Source organism: Chrysochloris asiatica, unplaced genomic scaffold (genome assembly GCF_000296735.1).
Source record: "Chrysochloris asiatica unplaced genomic scaffold, ChrAsi1.0 scaffold00969, whole genome shotgun sequence".
NCBI lineage: Eukaryota > Metazoa > Chordata > Mammalia > Afrosoricida > Chrysochloridae > Chrysochloris > Chrysochloris asiatica.
Window position 1 is genome coordinate 43,472 of NW_006409487.1, and position 6,883 is coordinate 50,354.

The window sequence follows — 6,883 nt, forward strand, 5'->3', positions numbered from 1 at the left end:
ATGGCAGAGCTACACTCTAAAATAGAGTGGTAAAGAATTAACTCTAAAATCTAAGAGGCTGTGGTCTTCCCTTTTGAAGCCCTAAAAGTCATGGCTCCTCCCACTGGAATCTCAGAGGTCTTGGCTCTAACCTTTTGAGAATGATGTGGTTCTGCTTCCCATTTTTCTTTTCTCTTATTCTTCTGTATCATGATTCCTAGGCTCCTTGGTCCCTTGACCACTCAACCTTTGAGGTCTCTTTGGCCAGCCTGTCATGTATTTTAGTTAGGCAAGTGTTACAAAGCTATTTTGCTCTACCAGTAAGCGATAGGAGACATCTCATTTTGCCATGATGCCTTGTATATGAAAGGATTCATGTCTTTCACTCCATGGGTCTGCCCCAGCACCTTTTCCTGCCAGTCTTCTGGTTTCTGGTGCTGCTGTTTCTCTGCCATAGTTTCTCATTATCTGCATTGTCTCTGGTTTCACTGCTCTTCTCATTTCCTTCTGATTCCTCCCCAAAGTTGTCTTTGATGTCCATAAGTCAACTATCTGTTTCTTCAAAGCCATTTAGTTCTATTATTAGGCATTTTAAAACTTCCAGCCTTTAGCCATTACCCAATTCCAAAACTTCTTCCATATTTTAGGTATCTATTAGAGTAGAATCCTTGCTCTTCTAGTATCAAATTTTGTCTTAGTTATCTAGTGCTACTACAATAGAAATGCAGTAAGTGGAATTTCACAAATATATTTTCTAACAGTATGGTGATGGGGTAATGAGGCTGTGTGCTATGGAATCAGTTACAATTTAGGGCAACCGTGTATAGGGTTTCTGAGTCTGTAAATACCTGAGAGCAGGAAATCTCATCTTTCTCCTGTGGAGTTGCTGGTAGTTTTGAACTGCTGACCTTGTAGTAAGCTGGTCAATTTGTAACTTACTACGCTACCAGGGCTCCTTCGCTGATGTTTAGGGCACTAGAAATCCAAATTCAGGGCATCCCACTCTAATCCCCTTGTAACTAATTGGATGGTCACACCAGAGCACATCATGGGAGATGATCATATCATTACATAACTGCCAAAACAATGCGAATAATCATGGTCCAGCCAGATTGACACATTTCAGTCCATGACAATATAATCCAGAAATTCTACTCTGAAGAGTTAACCCCCCAAAATGAAAATATACCTATGTATGTATGTTTGTACTTACATAAAAACAACCTGTAAATGACTGTTCATAAGAGTGTTATGCATAATACCAGAAATGAAAGCAACATAAATCGACAGATCAATTAATACAAAAATTGTAGTAAAGCCATAGAATGGACTCGGAGGCAGAGAAGGATATACTACTAACAATGAAGAATATACTACCAATAAACAGCATGAAATAATCCCAAAACATCATGCTTAGTGACAGAAGTCATATTCAAAAGATTATAACTTGTATGATTCCATGAATATAAAATTCTAGAACAGAAAGAAACAAATTAATTGTGACATAAAGCACATCAATTATAACTTGGTGGTATAATTCTTTGAAAGGGTGAATTGCAAATATAAAGGAACATTTGGGATGATATGAATATTTTTATATTAAAAGGAGCAATTCTCTAAACAATCCTCTAGGAAATACAAATAGAGTTAATGGAATTGTATCTGTTGGGTTAGCTGATTTTTAGTTTATCCTTTTCCTTTACTGACAAGATTAGGAAAGAATGAAAGCATATATCTGTTCAATTTCTGTGCAACATCAAGCATCTTATATGTCACAACATCACAAACTGCCTTTTGATTTCTCTGAAGTTGTGTGGGTCTGTGGGTTAATGCACTTGATTGCAAGGTCAGTGGTTTAAACTTACCAGCCACTCCCCAGAAATCCTATACAGGGTTGCTGTGAGTCAGAACAGACGCAACGACACGTAACGACTACAATAATAATAATTGTGCCATGGGGAATCTTTATATAGAACAATAGAACCATAGGATACAGCATGGTTTAACATCAGGAAAGGTGTGTATTAGGGTTATATATTTTCACCTACATGTTCAATCTGCATGCAGAACAAATAATCCAAGAAACAACTATGAAGAAGAATGTGGCATCAGGATTGGAGAAAGACTCATTAACAACCTGTGATATGCAGATGATACAACTTTTTTTTTTTTTTGCTGAAAGCAAAGACTTAAGCACTTAGTGAAGTTTAAAGACTACAGTCATCAGTATGGATTACACCTCAACATAGAGAAATAAAAATGTTTCACAACTGAAACAATAAGCATCAGCATGATGAATGAAGTAAAGAGTTAACTTGTCAAATATTTCATCTTGCTTAGATCCACAAGCCATGGTATTTTCAATCACCTCATATGCATGCAAAATCTGAGCAATGAATATAGAAGACTGAAGAGTAATTTTGGTTAAGGAAGATGCTCACTGAAGCAGCAATCAAGAAATCAGACAGCATATTGCATTCAGCAAATTTGCTGCACAAGACCTTTTTAAAGTGTTGAAGATCAAAGATGTCAGCCTGACCCAAGCCATGGTATTTTCAATAACCTCATATGCATGTGAAAGTTGAACAATGAATAAGGAAGACCTTAGAAGAATTGATGCTTTGGAGTTTTGGTGTTGGAGGCGAATATTGAAAGTGCCATGGGCTGCCAAAAGAACAATAGATCCATTCTGGAAGAGGGGTAGCCAGAGTAGTCCTTGGAGGCCAAGATGGCCAAACTTCATCTCTCATACTTTGGATATACTGTCAGGAAGGTCCAGTCGCTGGAGAAGGATATCATGTTTGGTAAGGTAGAGGGTCAGAGAAAAAGAGGAAGACCCTCAACAAGAGGGATTAGCCAAGTGGTAGCACTGATGGACTCAAGCATGGCAACAGTAGTGAGGTTGGCCCAGGATTGGGCAGTGTTTCATTCTGCTGTGCATAGGGTCACTATGAGTCAGTACCGACTCGATGGCACCTAACAACAACAACAAATTATTTTGGGGATATTATTGATTTTAATGTACTAATCTTGAATAAAGTAATCCTGGTGGCACAGTGAGTTAAACATTCAACTGCTAACCAAAAAGGTAAGTTGTTTGAGCCCACCAGCCATTTATGGAAGAAAGATAACACAGTCTGCTTCAGTCATAACTATAATCTCAGAAATTACATTGAGCATTTCTAGTCAGTCCTTGTGTGGTGATGTAGGATAAATACTGGACGAAAAGATCAGTGTGAATCACATGGTCAGCATTTTAAACTCACTAGCCACTCCTCAGAAACCCTATGTAGGATCATTATGAGTCAGAACCCACTCGACAGCACTTAACAACAGCAACTTTGTCCTGTCGGGTCGCTGTAAATTGGATTCTACTTTATGGCAGTGGGTGGGTGGTGTCTGGAAAACCTAAAATGTGGTTTTGAATACCTAAAAATGCATGTGTGCATATGCCTTTCTATAGTAATGTTCTTTTTGCAATGTAGGGTGTAGAGTGCTATTCCAATTTTGAGTACTCTCACCTGCATTTCTTTTACATGTCTAGTAAACAGTCAAATTCATACGCATGTTTCACAACACCTTCAAATAAATTTGCTCAAAGTGTTGTCTTCTCTGTTAAATCTCACCCTTTTTGTACAGCCTTACTTACTTTACAGGATTGTATCAGACACAACTATCCAACTGGCTTCCTGAGGCAAAACTTTGAGCACCATCCTTGAACTTGAATTCTGACACTGATAAAAAATGGAGGACTGTATTTTGTCTTTTCAGCAGATTACATATGTTTTATTCTTTATATTTTTATGGACATTTCATTAGTTCAGGCCCTGGTTATCTTTTTTCTAGATTGCTAAATACCCACAAAAGGGGAAATGATAGTCTTGTCAATGAATGACAATGGAGCAATTGATTTTCCATACAAGAAAACACAAAATATAACCTATATACTTCATACCATATATGGTGTTTAATTCAAGAGAGACTGTAGATTTAAATATGAATGGTAGACTAATAATGCCACTGGAAGAAAGCTTAAGAATATTTTCATGATTATGTTATCTTAAACAATACATGCAAAAGGACTCATTACAATCAAAACTAAAATTAAAAACAGTTCCTACAAAGACTTCATTAATAAAATAACCAAACACAATCAAGCCTGGTAGAACGCATTTACAACATCTAACCAAGATATGCCCAGAATAGATATTTATCTAAAAGTTTAAAAAATTGAGAATATTGATTATAAGAAAAAGTCACATAACCCAATTTTTTAAATGTGAAAAATACTTAAATGGATACTTACAAAGGGAGATATCTAAATGACCAATAATCATATAAAAAGGTGTTTGTTATAGTTCAACATGGAGTCCTGGTGTGACACTGTAGGATAAGCACTGGACTGCTAACCAAAAAGTTGGTGATTCAAACCCACCAGCTGCTTCTTAGAAACCTGATACAGGTGATTATGAGGTGTTGCTGTTGTTAAGTGTCATTGAGTTGATTCCAACCCATAGTGACCCTGTGTAGGGTTTCTAAGGAGCAGCTGGTGAGCTTGAACAACTGAACTTGCAGTTCAAACAACTTTACAGCCTGGCGCATTTGCCCACAGTACCACACCAGGACTCAGGAAGATATTGTTGTTGCTGTTAAGTGCCATCGAGTCGATTCTGACCCATAGCGACCCTGTATAGGGTTTCCAAGGAGCAGCTGGTGAGCTTGAACCACTGACCTTGCAGTTCAAAACAACCTTGCAGTCTGATGCATTAACCCACAGTGCTACACCAGGACTCCTTAGGAGGTGGCAAAAGATTAGCAAAAACAATCAAATAATCAAGAAAACAATGAACACAAAGGACTAATGGATCATGCCTGCTACAGCTTCCGTTATCCTGAGATCAGAAAAAGTAGATGGTGCCTGGCTACCAAAACCAACCATTTTGATCAGAATCACAACAGGACATCCTGTACAGAGAAGGAGGAAAGAAATGTAAAACAAAATTGAAGGCTTAAGAAAAGGATACACATACTAAAAGAAAATAATAAAAAAAGCTTCTTACTGTTCTGAGAGTGGACAATAGCGTGCTGTGACTATTCAATGGTCTGTGTCCTTTCTTTTTTCTCTTCATATCCACAGATTTTCTTCACATGTTGTTTGGAATATAGTGGGCAGGAGATAAATATGCATTTACATACTGATAAATGCACAGATGAATAAACAGTTGATTTAATATCTTTCTTCTTGTGATCTGTCCTTTCTCCAATTCTGCATATCATTTCTAGTTAATTTCCTAAAATTCATTGTTGATTATGACCGTATTAATCATTCTTATGCTATGAAATATTTTCTGACACAGTCAATTCTTCTAAATAATCTTAGACCTTTCTCTCTCTTTTTTAAATTTTTGGCTGGAACAGGTGGTTATGTTTACTTGCAGGTTGGATGGCGGGGTGGACTTCAAAGTGGAGAGAAAGGAAACCCCCCAAGACCAGGACGAGGTCTCATGGATCCGGTGGCAGAAGGGTCCTGGTTCCCAGGAGCTTGCTGGTCCACTGTGTCCTGGAGCAGACCCAGCTAGTCACTGAGCTGGAGGGGCACACCGTCCAGCGGGTGCCACACCTCCAGCTGGCGGTCACTGCGGCCCAGACACTCTCACACCAGTGCCACAGATGGTACACACTGGCACGGCTGCTCAGCTGGACTCCGCCGATGAAGTCATTGGCCGTGCCCAGATCATAGTCCCAAAAGGTCACCAGCAGCGTCTTCTGAGCCGAGAGCTCCTCCCGGGGTCCGGCGTAGAAAAATTCCTCATTGAACTTGGGGTTCAGGGTCTTCTTGCGAACACTGGTCTTATACTTTGATTTCTTCCCCACATTGGGATGCAGAAAAAGGCGGACAAAGATGTCCGAGGAGTAGCCATTGGCGTCCATTGGGGCGAGGTGGGTGCAGCGCAGGATGCCCACCAGCAGGCATCCTGCACCCGCTGGGAGCTGTAGCAGAGAGACAGCAGGAAGCTTCCCCGCCCCCAGCCTCCTCTGCCTCCATCTCCTGCTCATATACAGACATACCTCGGGCTGTGTCCAAACTCTTAGGCCTTTTGGTCAGCCTTTGCTTCTCCAGACAGACTTCGAAAGGGGGGTGGGGGTGGGTTGCCCACCGACGTCAAGGCAGTCAAGGGTTCTTACACACACACATACACACACACACACACACACACACACACACGCACACAGCCGCAGGGTCTTGCGCCCCACATCCTGGCTGGTGAAGCCATGATAGGTTAGCGTCTCTTCCCAGATTGGACCCCGCGTACCCCTCACTGTGCGCGTGCGCAGCTGGCTGGCCTTGTTGGCTCCTGGCAGCAGATTGGCTGGCCTTGCTGGCTCCTGGCAGCAGATTGACACTTGACATAGGTGTCCACAGAGCTTGAGGCCCTTGGCACAGTGGACCATGCAGTGCACGGCACTGTTGTCCTCATCGAAGTGCAGTGTGAATTCCAGTGTGCCCAGTGTTCCTGCATGTTGATGCTTTGTGGCCGCCGCCAGCCCGCTGCCGCCAGGGCCGCCATGGAGACATGGACATCATTAGCTCAGAGCGAACCCTGGGGGCCTGGTACCAGGGCAAGGGGACCTGCCGCCAGAACGGGACGATGGGGCATTGCCAAAGACACCAGGACCGCTCTGAGAACTGCTTCCACCGGTTTATGCCGTGCCTACGGTGGGTGTGCGCTTGGGCTGCAGAGCCAGTGAAGAGGTAACTCGTGTGACCTTTCTCTTTTAAACTTCAGTAAAACTGAGCTTTTCATTATTCCTTTTATCCAGACCATGGATTTACTTGATTTTCCATGCTCCCTTCACTTAAATTCTTCTCTCCATTTCTAACTGCATCTCTAAATATTCAATT

At 41.4% G+C, this 6,883-nt stretch overlaps 1 pseudogene; it reads right to left on the reverse strand.

Annotated features, from left to right (window-relative positions):
• Positions 1-5,554: 5,554 nt before the first annotated feature.
• Positions 5,555-6,529, reverse strand: LOC102825613 (annotated as a pseudogene).
• Positions 6,530-6,883: the final 354 nt, after the last annotated feature.